Source organism: Vipera ursinii, assembly GCF_947247035.1.
Source record: "Vipera ursinii genome assembly, chromosome: 1".
Lineage (NCBI taxonomy): Eukaryota > Metazoa > Chordata > Lepidosauria > Squamata > Viperidae > Vipera > Vipera ursinii.
The window spans coordinates 202,946,691-202,960,209 of NC_139512.1; positions in this window are offsets into that span (position 1 = coordinate 202,946,691).

Below are 13,519 nucleotides of genomic sequence, written 5' to 3' on the forward strand. Positions count from 1 at the left end.
AAATTGCCTGGACTCTGCTAAATATTAACTTCTATAGGTGGTTTCTAACTATGTACTTATGCATAGCATTTTTAATATCAATGTCAGAAACGCACACTGAAGAATTATAGCTGTGCAATAAAAGTTGTAGTTTAAATACAGAGCATTGTCACAACATCCAGTTGGTAATTATATTAATGTTAGGAAAATTGAGATATTGTTTGAATAATAAATCTTGCATGAAAATATATCACATGTAGTAAAGAAAGAAACTGACATTCAGCCATCAGCTGAATGAACACTAGCTATTGATCATCTATGATTCCATCAAATATTTACAAACATTTTAAAGTGCTACTGGGAAAAATAATTCATAATTTGTCTAGCAACTTAGAATCTATAAGTGAGTTTGAGCCTCTAACTGAATGGGGGAACATCAGTCTGTGCTTAAAGAAAAGCAAAGGCTGAGTAGTTTTATTAGGAAGTAGGATATAGATTAAAGGTAAAGGTTCCCCCGCACATGCGTGCTAGTCGTTTCCGGCTCTAGGGGCCGGTGCTCATCTCCGTTTCAAAGCCGAAGAGCCAGCGCTTGTCCGAGGACGTCTCCGTGGTTATGTGGCCGGCATGACTAGACGCCAAAAGCGCATGGAACGCTGTTACCTTCCCACCGTAGTGGTCCCTATTTTTCTACTTGCATTTTTACGTGCTTTTGAACTGCTAGGTTGGCAGAAGCTGGGATGAGTAACAGGCGCTTACTCTGTTACACGGCACTCGAGAGTCGACCCGCCAAACTGCCGACCATCTGATCGACAAGTTCAGCGTCCTAACCCACTGAGCCACCGTGTCCCTAGGATATAGATTAGATATGGTCAAATTTTAATGACTGAAGATCTACACTGGCTTCAGAGGATCCTCAGATGGAGACACTGATGGGTATGGCCATGCCAAATGCATGTTCATGCTTCTTCAAAAATTCTAGGGAGGGAAGAAACATCATTTATCTTTCCCCAGTAATCTCCTAGGAATTGTTTCTTATGCCTATCAACAGAAGGGAAGGAGCCATCTGGAGCATAAGGAGATTTTCATTAACCCTTTCTAAGTAAACTTTGCTGTTTCCCAGCTACTATTGGTAGCTAGGAATTACAGTTGGCTGGTTGGTGAGCACAAGGGGAGAAGGGTCCAATCTGGGTCAGTCACCAGGACCAGAGGATTTTTCTTCCAAGCTTTCAGAGTCGTACTGGAGCCCACCCTCAGGGAACTTCTCTCTAGCCTAGAGAACTAGAGGGAAGGGGCTAGAGAGAAGTTCCCTGAGGATGGGCTCCATCACGACTCTGAAAGCTCGGAAGCAAAAAACCTCTGGTCCCGATGATCGACCCAGATTGGATCCTGCAACATTATCCTGGGACATGTATATTCGCGTTCATTCATGACAAGGGGTGAAGCTAATGGGAGCTCCATGAATTAGCAAACAAGCAGCTGTAGTACTTGCTATAAATAAAAGTTGAGGATCTAGATCAGGGCAGTCAGAAATAGGAGAACTCAAGGAGGCGGCATACAAAGGAAGTAAATAAGAAAAGAAAGAAGCAGGTGAGAAGCAGATAATCTATTCTAGAACAAATTTAATGAAGACAAGTACTTTTTTGACACCGCCCCTTATGTCCCCCAAACCTGCAATATTGAAAGATCTCTGAGAAGCAAAAGGAAGAGGATGGGTTGAGGAATGGAGGATGTAATGGAGGTAAGTGAGAGGTGGGGGCATAACATTTCCCATGTTCTACCCATTTTTAGCCTTTTTTGGTCACTCAGGAGACAGAAAGAGTGAGCCAGGAAGTCATGCGGGTGGATGAAAGGCAAAGCCCAGATCGAAAAAAGCAGTAGGGTTGACTCAAGCTGAGGCAGAGAGAGAACAACAAAAGTCACAAAGCCGATGAGAATCCAGAGAGAGAAAGAAAACTTAATGCACCCAATCACAGGAAGTATACAGAAAGTAGGACTCTGTTGAGACCGAAGATAAGAATTTCCATTAATCTTTCTTCCTGCAGCCTTACCAGTCAGCCACAGCAGCCAGAGAAGTGGGAATGAAAAGAGAAGAGGGTAGGTTGAGTTCAGGCTGGAGTTAACAATGGATTGAGTCAGAAACATGCTGAGCTTATTCCCAGCTTTGGAGGACATTGCTTGACTTATTTATGAGCAAATCCATATCAGCTAGGCAAGGGAACATGTCTCTTTCTAATTACACCAACGATCTAGAGGGAAATGCAAGGTACAAAGCCATGACAGAAGCTGGGAACAAGCCACCAATACAGAGGGCAAAAACGACAGGCAGGAAGGAATGAAATGAGGCAGAGCCGGTCTTTTTTTTTTTATTGAAAAGTTTTAAAATACATTTTATCTTTAACAATCCCCCCTCCCCCCACCCCTACCTATCCCTCCCTACCCCTACCCCCCTTCCCCCCTTCCCCCCCCCGACTTCCCAGAGCTAAATACAGGGTATAAAAACAAAGAACAATCATAAACATCCATATGCTACCAACAATAAATTCTTAAATCTATCGCTCTCTAGCTCCTATAAGATAACTACAAGCAATACTAATATTTCATATAAAAAAAAGGAAAATAGAAAGGAAGACTTATTCAAATGCTAAATGAAACTTTTTAGTCCCATATTTGTTCTGGATATATTCAATCCACTTTTTCCACTCCATAATATAACGTTCTTGCGAGTGATCTTTCAAATAAGCCGAGATCTTTGCCATTTCTGCCAGGTCAGAAACCTTTAAAGTCCATTCCTCTATAGTCGGCAATTCCTCCTTCTTCCAATATTGACCTATTAAAAGTCTTGCTGCTGTAATTAAATTCAGCATCAACTTAGTGTCCACAACAGTAACATCTGTAATTATACCCAACAAAAAGAATTGCGGACAAAACTTTATCCTTTGCTTGAAGATCTTCTGCATATTCCACCAAATTTTTATCCAAAAAGCCTTGACCTTTTTACAGGTCTACCATATGTGAAAATATGTTGCATCTTCGCCACCACACCTGCAGCATTTTGGCTGATAATTCGGATACATACTTGCAAGCTTTTTAGGATCTAAATGCCATCTATAAAACATTTTATAAAAGTTCTCTCTTAGGTTTTGAGCTTGTGTAAATTTTACGTTCCTCACCCAAATCTTTTCCCACGTGTCCATTGTAATAACTTCTTGGATGTTCTGGGCCCATTTTATCATACAATCTTTAACAAGTTCTGTTTCTGAGTCAATTTCTATCAATGCAAGATATATCCGTTTGATATGTGCTGGACCCTGATTTCTAATTTGCTTTATCAAATTTTCATCAGTCATTGCAAAACCAGTTTTCTGATCTTCTTTCCACCTGGCCCGTAACTGAGTATATTGAAACCAAGTTTGAACAATCTTCTCATCTCGCAAGAGGTTGTATGATTTTAAACACCATACACTTCTTTCCAAGCTTAAAATCTCCTTATACGTAGTCACATCATGTTTAAAACCAATATTTATGTTTTCTATTGCGTGTTTTGGAATTGCCCACAATGGTATCTTACAGTCTAACTTATGTCTATACTTCTTCCAAACTCTCAACAATGCCTATCTTAAAATATGCACTTTAAACACATTATCTACCTTCTTATCATACAACAAATATGCATGCCAGCCAAATAACAAGTCGTGGCCCTCAAGATTTAATAATCTCTCTTGTGTCAAATTAATCCAATCACTTATTCCTGCTAACGCAGCAGCTTCATAATATAATTTAAGATTGGGCATTTTGAGACCACCTCTTTCACGAGTATCCTGCATAATCTTAAGTTTAACTCGTGGCCTTTTCCCTGCCCAAACAAATTTATTGATACCCCGTTGCCATTCTTCCAAATTAGAATCTTTCTTAAGAACCGGTATCATTTGAAATAAGAATAAAAATTTAGGCAGGACATTCATTTTCACTGCTGCAATTCTTCCCAACAAAGACAATTGCAATTTTTCCCAACTCTCCATTTGTTTTTGAATTTTCCCCCATAATTTTTCATAGTTATTTTTATATAACTTTGTATTAGAGGGTGACAAAAACACCCCCAAATATTTGACCCTTTTAGCAATCTCAAATCCAGTTAATCCTTCTAAAAGAGCCTTTTGCGATACTGTCATATTTTTGGCCAAAATTTTAGTTTTTTGTGCATTAACTTTAAATCCAGAAACCTTCCCATATTGCATTATTATCTCCATCAGGTCCACAACAGAGTTCTCCGGCTGGGTCACCATAACAACCAGATCATCTGCGAACGCTCTCAATCTATAATCCTGATCTCTAATTTGTATACCCTTAATTCTTTCCGAATTCTGTATTTTTACCAGTAATATCTCCAATGTTAACACAAATAATAAAGGCGATAACAGACACCCTTGCCTTGTGCCCTTCACAATATTACATGCTTCAGTCAAACTATTGTTAACTATTATTCGGGCAGTTTGGTTTTGATATAATGCCCTAATTGGTTGCAAAAATTTATCCCCAAAATTCATTTTATCTAAAACTTTCATCAAAAATTGCCAATTCAATTGATCAAAAGCTTTTTCAGCATCTAGAAAGATTAGCGCCGCAGGGATCTGGTTGTTCCTTTCCAAAAACTGTATCACATCAACTATATGCCTCACATTATTTTTCATTTGCCTACCACTAATAAACCCAGTTTGATCCCCATGAATCAACTGTTGCAGAACCCTCATCAATCTGTTAGCCAACACCTTAGCAAATATCTTGTAATCTGTATTTAAAAGTGATATCGGTCTATAGTTTTTTACTTGAGTAACATCTTGATCTTCCTTCGGAATCAAAGAAATAAAAGCAGTTCTCCAAGACGGAGGCACCTTTCCCCCTCTCTGAATTGTCTGGAACAGTTCCTTTAACGGCTTTATCAACTCCAATTGTAAATTTTTGTAGTAAGCCGCAGTCAAACCATCCGTACCTGGCGCTTTATCCACCTTCAATTCCTTAATTGCTATAAGAATTTCTTCTTCTGTTATCAATTGGTTAATCTCCTCTTTTTGTGCTTGCGTAAGAACCGGGATGCTAGCGTTCTCCAAATATACATCAATGTGTTTTTCATTAATCTTCTCCTTACCATATAATTTAGAATAAAAATCCACAAAGGCTTCCTTAATAAGATCCTGTTGAAACACAACCTTTCCCTTATGTTCAATTTTGTCTATATTAGAAGCCCTTTGCTTTTTCCTTAGTCTGTAAGCTAGCCATCTACCTGGCTTATTAGCATTGCAAAAAGTATTATGCCTGGCAAACCGCAAATTGGTTGCCACTTGATCAGCCATCAATTTATCAAATTGTCCTCTTAATAGCTTAATAACCTCCTTAGTCTTCACATCCAATGGATTCAAAATTAAGGCCTTTTCTTTTTCCCTAATTTCATTCTCCAATTCTTTCCTTCTGGCTTCCAAAGTACGTCTGTATTTATTATTCATATATATCAACACCCCTCTCATGTAGGCCTTGCTAGCATCCCAAACCATGTCCATAGAGGTATCCTTATTCATATTAATTTCAAAAAAATCCTTCATTTGCTGTTTACATTCTTCCACATTTCTCTGATTTCTAAACAAATTCTCATTTACGCGCCACGAGCGCCTATCCCTATTGTCCTTATTGATCTCTAACCAAACTGGACTATGGTCAGAAATAGTTCTTGCACAGATCTTTACCTTCTTAATCCTAGGAAAAAAATCATTAGTCAACAAAATAAAATCAATCCTAGAAAAAGATTGATGTCTGTCAGAAAAAAAAGTATAATCCTTTTCATGTAGGTGTGTGTCATGCCAGATATCTCGCAGTTCCAAATCGTCCTTCATTTCAAAAAAAGATTTAGGCAATCTGGCATGACTTGGAACACACTTAAAAGAACCAGCCTTATCCATCTGCACGTCCAAAACACCATTCCAGTCCCCCATAAAAATAAACGATTTGTAATCCAATTGAGTAAGCTTTGTATGAAGTAAACTAAAAAAATCAGCTTGTTGTTGATTAGGAGCATACAGTCCAACTAGAAGCGTTTTTTTACCTTCTAACAGCAAATCTATCATAACATATCTTCCTTGCTTATCTGCTTCAATTAGTTCCGCTGTTAGAGTACTTTTAACGTAGACAACCACTCCATTTTTCTTATTCATCGCAGAGGCAACAAATTGCGTGCCCAACCTTGAGTTTGATAAATACTTTTGGTCCATAACCCTAATATGCGTTTCTTGCAAACATATAACATCAATCTTAAATTGTTTTAAATATTGAAAAACTTTCTTTCTCTTCTGTGGCGAGTTTAATCCATTAACATTCCAGGTTAGAAATTTAGTCGCCATGCTTGGCGCCCTGAAGCTTTTGGAGCACATCTTCAATGGCCCCTGTAACTTCTTTGGGCCGCGCTCCTCCCACAGCTTCACTGTAAGTACGCTTTGAGAGTTCCATAAACTTCTGCTGGTCTTGCTCTTGTACTTGTCTTGCTCGTCTTAAAGCAGCACGCGTCAAAGGCAGAGCCGGTCTTATGCACATATCCATCAACTCTGAGCCAGACTTACAGAGAACACGTTAAACCACAAAGCAATGCCAAAATGAAGCTAATGAGACTGGCAGTACATAATAAAACATTTAAGAACAATGCTGCTTATCAAAAAAAATCCCTCAGATGAGCCTAGAACCCCTATGAAAACATTTTGTTACTGTGAAATCTTTTTATCAGGAAATGCATGCATGAGCTTTCTCCCTCTCCCCCATTCTAATTCCAAGGCTCCAAGCCCCGAAGGTATAGGCCAGGGGTAGGCAACCTTGACTCTTTTATGGCTTAGGAATTCTGGGAGTTGAAGTCCACGAGCCATAAAAGAGCCAAAGTTGCCTATCCCTGGTATAGGCTTACATAACCAGTGGCATCTAAGCTATGAAAGATCCTGGCGTATTTTTGAATTCTAGTAAAGGAGAGCTTCTGGCAACGTCCTTATGCAATGAAGGCAACTAACTCTGGCATTACCACATTTGTCCATGCTATTGTCCCCACAAGCGCACCTGCACAAACTGAGGCCTTTCTGGGTTTGTTTTTACTGTTGCGTGAAGGCATGAAGGAAGGAATAAAGGAATAATGGAATAACAGAATAACAGAATTGGAAGGGACCTTGGTGATCTAGTCCAATTTCCTACCCAAGCAGAAGTCTCTATATTATTCTGGAAAAATGGCTGTCCAATCTCTTCTTAAAAGCCTCCAGTGATGGAGCTCCCACAACTTCTGAAAGCAAGCTGTTCCACAAGTTAATTGTTCTCACTGTCAGGAAATGTCTCCTTAGTTCTAAGTTGGATCTCTCTTTGATAAGTTTCCACCTGTTATCTATTAAATTTACTTACAACAGGTTAATAAGTAAATTTATCAACTTAGAATAATAACCTTATTAATTTGGATTACTTAATACGAACTTAAATTAATTTAAATTTAAAGCATGCAGGAGAGTGACCACATTCTTAATCTCTGTGAATCAGAACCAGCTGTAATCCAGTACTGGTGGATTCCATGGAAAGCTTAAAGTTTTGGCTACCACATCTGGGCTGCAAAGATTAGATTTCCTACCATATTTAGTCATGAAGGTCAATGAGTAGAGTTGCACAATCTGGGTTGCAAAAATCTAGACAACTACTAGATGGCAGCAAAGATAAACAGAACTCTCTTTGATTCCACCTAGACCAGGGGTGGGCAACCTCGGTTCTTTTATGACTCATGGACTTCAACTCCCAGAATTGAAGTCCATGAGTCCTAAAAGAGCCGAGGTTGCCTACCCCTGACCTAGACTTTTGCAGGCCAGATATCAAAGTTTGACTAAAACTCAGTAGGCAAGCATTAGCCCTATGCATCTTATTCAGAATCAAGTAGAATAATTAAATGTAGAAAGATTTCTTTCTGATTAAATGTGAAGTAACATTGGGCCAAGTGGATAGATCTGAATTAGTTTGGGGCACTGTATTCATATAATGAGTGGCTTGGGCTACAATACTATCTTTCTAAAAGAATCTGACAGGGTATTGATTCATTACCAACAAAAACAACAACAACAGCAGCAACAATTTGGTGGGTTTCATCAGTTAATACAGATTTTTTAAAAAAACTAATCACATGATGAGAATTAGTAGCAAAATATCATTGCTACCAATCTCCTAAAAATTGAGACATCTATTTTTAATCTTGACAGTCTAATATTTTACCCAAGCTATTAAATTTTTCTTTGCCAATTTGGTTAAATTCTTTTTAATCTGTCTAAACTAACAGGTAATGGACCGTTACTCAGCAAATTGATTCTCCACTAACAAACTATATATTGCTGAAGTACTCAAAGAACAAAAAATTAAAATAAATATATTTTGTTTGCTTCCAGCAGATTTTCTACTCTTTTTATATTGAAGGCTGGATGCTGCAATGAATATATTTTAGCTACTTTTGTATTGAACAAGGGTTATGATCATTATCCGTATGCCTGCCTTGAACTGTAAAGAACAGCTAATATGATAATACAGGATATTGATTCAGGCCTTTCCTAAACTCAGTTAGTAACCATATTTTCTAATAGCTACTTTTCCAGCAGCAAATGTACTGACCAGAATGGCAGAATGTATTTCCCATTCCACTGCAGAAGAGAAAATGTTTTCTTTAAAACAGTTCATACATGTCCTGTTGACATACAGAATGCAGTACAAACTCATCATTCAGTGGAGAACTTTCTCATATAATACCACTGAATGTAGATAGTCATAATACAAATGAAAGAATACAGATATGTATATTTTATATGCAAATATAAAATGAAGTGAACCTGTATATATTAACAGCAACAGGACTTAGACTTATATACTGCTTCAAGTGCTTTACAGCCTTCTTTAAGTGGTTTACAGAGTCAGCATTTTGCCACCGCCACCCCCAACAATCTGGGTCCTCATTTTACTGACTTTGGAAGGCTGGAAGGTTGAGTCAACCTGGAGCCGGTGAGACTCGAACTGTCGAACTGCTGGCAGCCGGCAGTCAGCAGAAGTAACCTGCAGTACTGCATTCTAACCACTGTGCCATCAGGGCTCTAGTGAAGGCAGGAATTCCATTCAGGTATCACTTAGAGTTTAAAACTAAGTTTTAGCCAAGTTCTAACAATTGCTATTGCAAATGAATATTTGTAAACTGCCTGGGGCCATTGATGTGAATAAGCAACAACCATGATTTTTTATTATGAAAAAGGGAAAAAAATATGTGACCATTTGGTGTAGTCAAAGAATACACAGGAAGGACAGTGGATCACTGTCCTAGGTGCCATTCCACAACTGTACACTAGGATATTTGAAAAGCTCTTTTGTATGATTATGGCAGACGCATCTTCGGTTTTCTTCTCCCACACCAAGGTAAGGACAGGGTGTGTCCATGGGATAAGTAGGCATAACCCTGCCCTTTGCCCAAATATGTATTTGGAACCTGTGAAGAACCTGCTGAACACAACTAGACAAAATGTGGTGGGCTTCAAACCATGATTAATCTGTGCACTACCATGGACAATTGCAGAAGTAATCCCGATCTCATGGTTTTGAACTGCATGGCAGAAATTTTTGAGACTACAGATCTTAGTTCACTGCAGTTCACTGCAAACTGAAGGAATAAGTGCAACGCTATGGGTGTAAAAAGCTGCTCTTCTGTTTCAGGATTTCCAAGACTAAGTTGCTGCTTCTAATCTTCCAGCTCAGGAAAGTCTCCATTTTTCAACAAAGAAACATTTCTGGGATAAGTAGCAACATTTCCATGCTTGCTTTACTACCAGCATCTCCTTCTTTGCTTCCTTTCTTCAAGAAGGAAACTCACATTGTTCAATTGTCTTAACTAACTAACTAACTAACTAACTAACCAACTAACTGACATTTTAAGTTCTCAAGCCTCAACCAAAGTCAGCTGGGAGGGGACATTCTTGGAGGAGGAGGAGGAGGCGGCGGCACATAATGCAGCTGATATCAAGTTGATGTAGATCAGGGGTAGGCAACCTTGGCTCTTTTATGACTCATGGACTTCAACTCCCAGAATTCCTGAGCCAGCTATAACTGGCTAAGGAATTCTGGGAGTTGAAGTCCACGAGTCATAAAAGAGCCAAGGTTGCCTACCCCTGGACTGTAGATAATTTTGGACAAAGGGTTTATTGGTTTCACAATCTCCTTTCTAACTGGTTGATAATTTTTTAAAGATTTTTTTTATCCTTCCTTTTTTATATAAATAACTAAAGGCAGTGAACTATACGTAATACTGTACTCCTTCCTCCTTCTATTTTCCCTACAGCAACAACCCTGTGAGGTGAATTGGTCCAAGAGACAGTGACCTGGCCTGAGTTGCCCAGCCTTTATGTCCAGAATGGACCTGAAACTCCCAGACCTTGGTTTCCAGCCTGGTGTCTAAATCACTAGGTCAATACCATTCATATATTAACGGGTATTAAAATGCGATAAAGCAAACACCGCCGCTCTCAGAAGCCTGCAGAATGCACCCCTCCCCCACCAAGCCAATCATGCTAAACATGAAGGATTACAAAAGGTTTAAGTGCACTCAGTTTCTCAATGGTCTTCAAACAGATGTGACCTTAGTGCTTTCTGAGCTTGGTTGTTTTCTTGAAGTCGTTTCATTACCCAAACCAGCTAACTTAGGTAAACAGCACCTCAGTCAAGGAACTGCCAAACAACCTGACAGTAACCAGCTGAACCAAAAAAAACCCCCTTTAAGACCCACCCTGCCACCAACAATGACAGGGCAAGCCACTAGAAGATAAGATCAGATCATCTTTATTGTCATTTTTTACTGTGGGCACAACGGCACACATCAAAAATGAAATTTAGAATATAAACTGAGAGAAAACCCCACTCCCTACCAGCACTAACAATGTTACCCAGTTTAGGTAATGAAATGTCTGCAACAAAGCAAGCAAGCTCAGAGAGCACCTCGCACCCCTCATTGTAACCATGAGCTACAGATATTCTCCTCTCTCTCCAATGTGACCCACCTGAACAAGAGAGATTTGCTTCCAATGTGCCTGTTTAGTTTGGAAGTAAGAAACAACTATGGTGATATTCTATACTACGGCTGCTTACTTGAAGGAGGAGCCCATAACTGGAACTGCCATGATCCAGCTTGCCTGAGCAAGGTAGGCTGGCCAAATGGAGCTGTCCAGGGCAGAAAACAGCCATTGTGACCTCATGCTAGTGCTTGTCTGCAGGAGACATGACAACAAATTCTATGTCATAGTGCTAAGAACTGTTATGAGAAATCTGCCTGCTGTTATGTTTAGTTTTGTCTCTCTGTCTATTTATTTATAACCCACCTGTATTGTTTTTATAAATAGCTCAAGGCAACAAACATATATTGTTAGGTATATGTCTGTGGCCTAACTGGTTGGGTTGTCAATATATATAAACTATGATTGTATCATTGTTATAGAACTGTAATGTATCACTTTAACTGTGTAATGCATTGCATCATACCTTCTAATGATTGGCCAGCGCTGTTTCCTACGGCCATAAGAGGGGGCTAGAGACATAGCTTCTCTCTCTCTGTTACGTTCACTCTCACTTGCTGTTACTTGCTGTTTAGTGTGGTTTGTGGGTTTGCTACTGTTTTGCTAAACCTGTAGAACTGTGTTTGACTTACGGACTGGTAAGAAGACTCTGTATCGGATAATCCTTGGACTGTTGTTATCTGCTATCTTTTTCATTACTTGTGTATGACGTGGACTGTTTTTTCCTGGACTGTGCTATTGTCTTATCCCACAAGTAAAACTTTTTGTACACACCTCAGTGTATCTGTGTGGTTGCTGTATAAACTTAACTACTCTCAGTATCCTCTTTTTTTGTGCAAGCTCTCTTTCTCTCAAGAGTTGCTCTGCTCATCCTTGTCATATATGATATTCCTTCCTCTTCTCTGGACCAGGCTGGATTTTTATTTTATTTTTTCACTCCTATATCTTTCCAGATACTCTTCATCCTTAGCCATAGACATGAGACATAACAATTTATAAATGAATGAACATGAAAATAAAATTAAATTGTGCTCCTATTTATGCAGCTATTAGATTGTGAACCTAATCATGGTATGATTTTTTTTCAGTAAGTTTCCTTGCTTGACTTCTTACATCCAAAAGCATTTAATGTTTAATTGTGTGCATAACTTTATTGCAGTCAGCAACTAGTCACATGCAATAAAAAGCATATAAACAAGGCACTGAGCATAATTTTTTACTTGATTATAAATTCTAAAATGAAGATTTAAATTCTTGGCATAAAGCAGCTGTGAGTAATTTTGCAAGTGTTTTGGAGATGTTAACTCTCTTGTCTGATAAGCAAACAAAATCATCCTTGGAATAGGTAGAATATCTGATTACAAGCAGAATTATGAGAGGAGGAAGCAAACAGCTGTAGAAAACAAATGGCCAAGAACACATTCATTCTGTAGATGGGGCATTGTGATGTCTTCCTTCCAATATCATGGAGGACTAGACCAAAGAACGCTAAAGAGATAGGTCTACCATATGTTGGACAGATAATACTGAATAAGTAATTTACTATTATGAAGTGTTTCCAGTTTATATCCTGCCAGTATTGGTTACATCATGTACATATTCAAGGTGCTGGTGATGACCTATAAGGCCCTATATGGCATGGGTCCGGATTACCTGCAGCAACACCTGCTGCCGGCATCAACCTCCCTCCGTCCAGTGCGCTCCCACAGAGAGGGCCTCCTCAGGGTGCCACTGGTCAGAGAATGTCGACTGGTGACCCCCAGGGGGAGGGCGTTCTCTGTGGGCGTGCCAGACCTGTGGAACCACTTACCGGTTGAGCTCCGGATGGCCCCCGACCTTCGCTCCCTCCGACGTGATCTAAAAACTTATTTATTTGAACAAGCCGGCCTGGTCTGATGGGTTTGGGGTCTGGGGTTTGAACATGGATTTTAACCAATGTACTACGTTGGGCATAATTATTTAATGTTTTTAACTTTTGTATTTCGTATTTTGATATTTATTGCCCTGTACACCGCCCTGAGTCCTTCGGGAGAAGGGCAGTATAAAAATCTAATAAATATAAATAAATATAAATATATTTAATTGTTTAACTGATTTGTATGGCCACCTTCTCCTTCATGGATTACTGCCTTGTCGTGGCGAAGGGGCTTGCGTAATTCAATGAAGCTATGAGCTATGCCATGCAGGGCCACCCAAGACGGACAGGTAATAGCAGAGAGTTCTGACAAAACGTGATCCACTGGAGAAGGAAATGGCAACCCACTCCAGTATCTTTGCCATGAAAACCCTATGGACAGTACCAAAAGGCAAAATGATATGACGCTGGAAGATGAGCCCCTCAGGTCGGAAGGCGTCCAATATGCTACTGGCGAAGAGCAGAGGGCTAGTAGTAGTAGCGCCAGAAAGAATGAAGCGACTGGGCCAAAGCCGAAAGGACGCTCAGCTGTGGATGT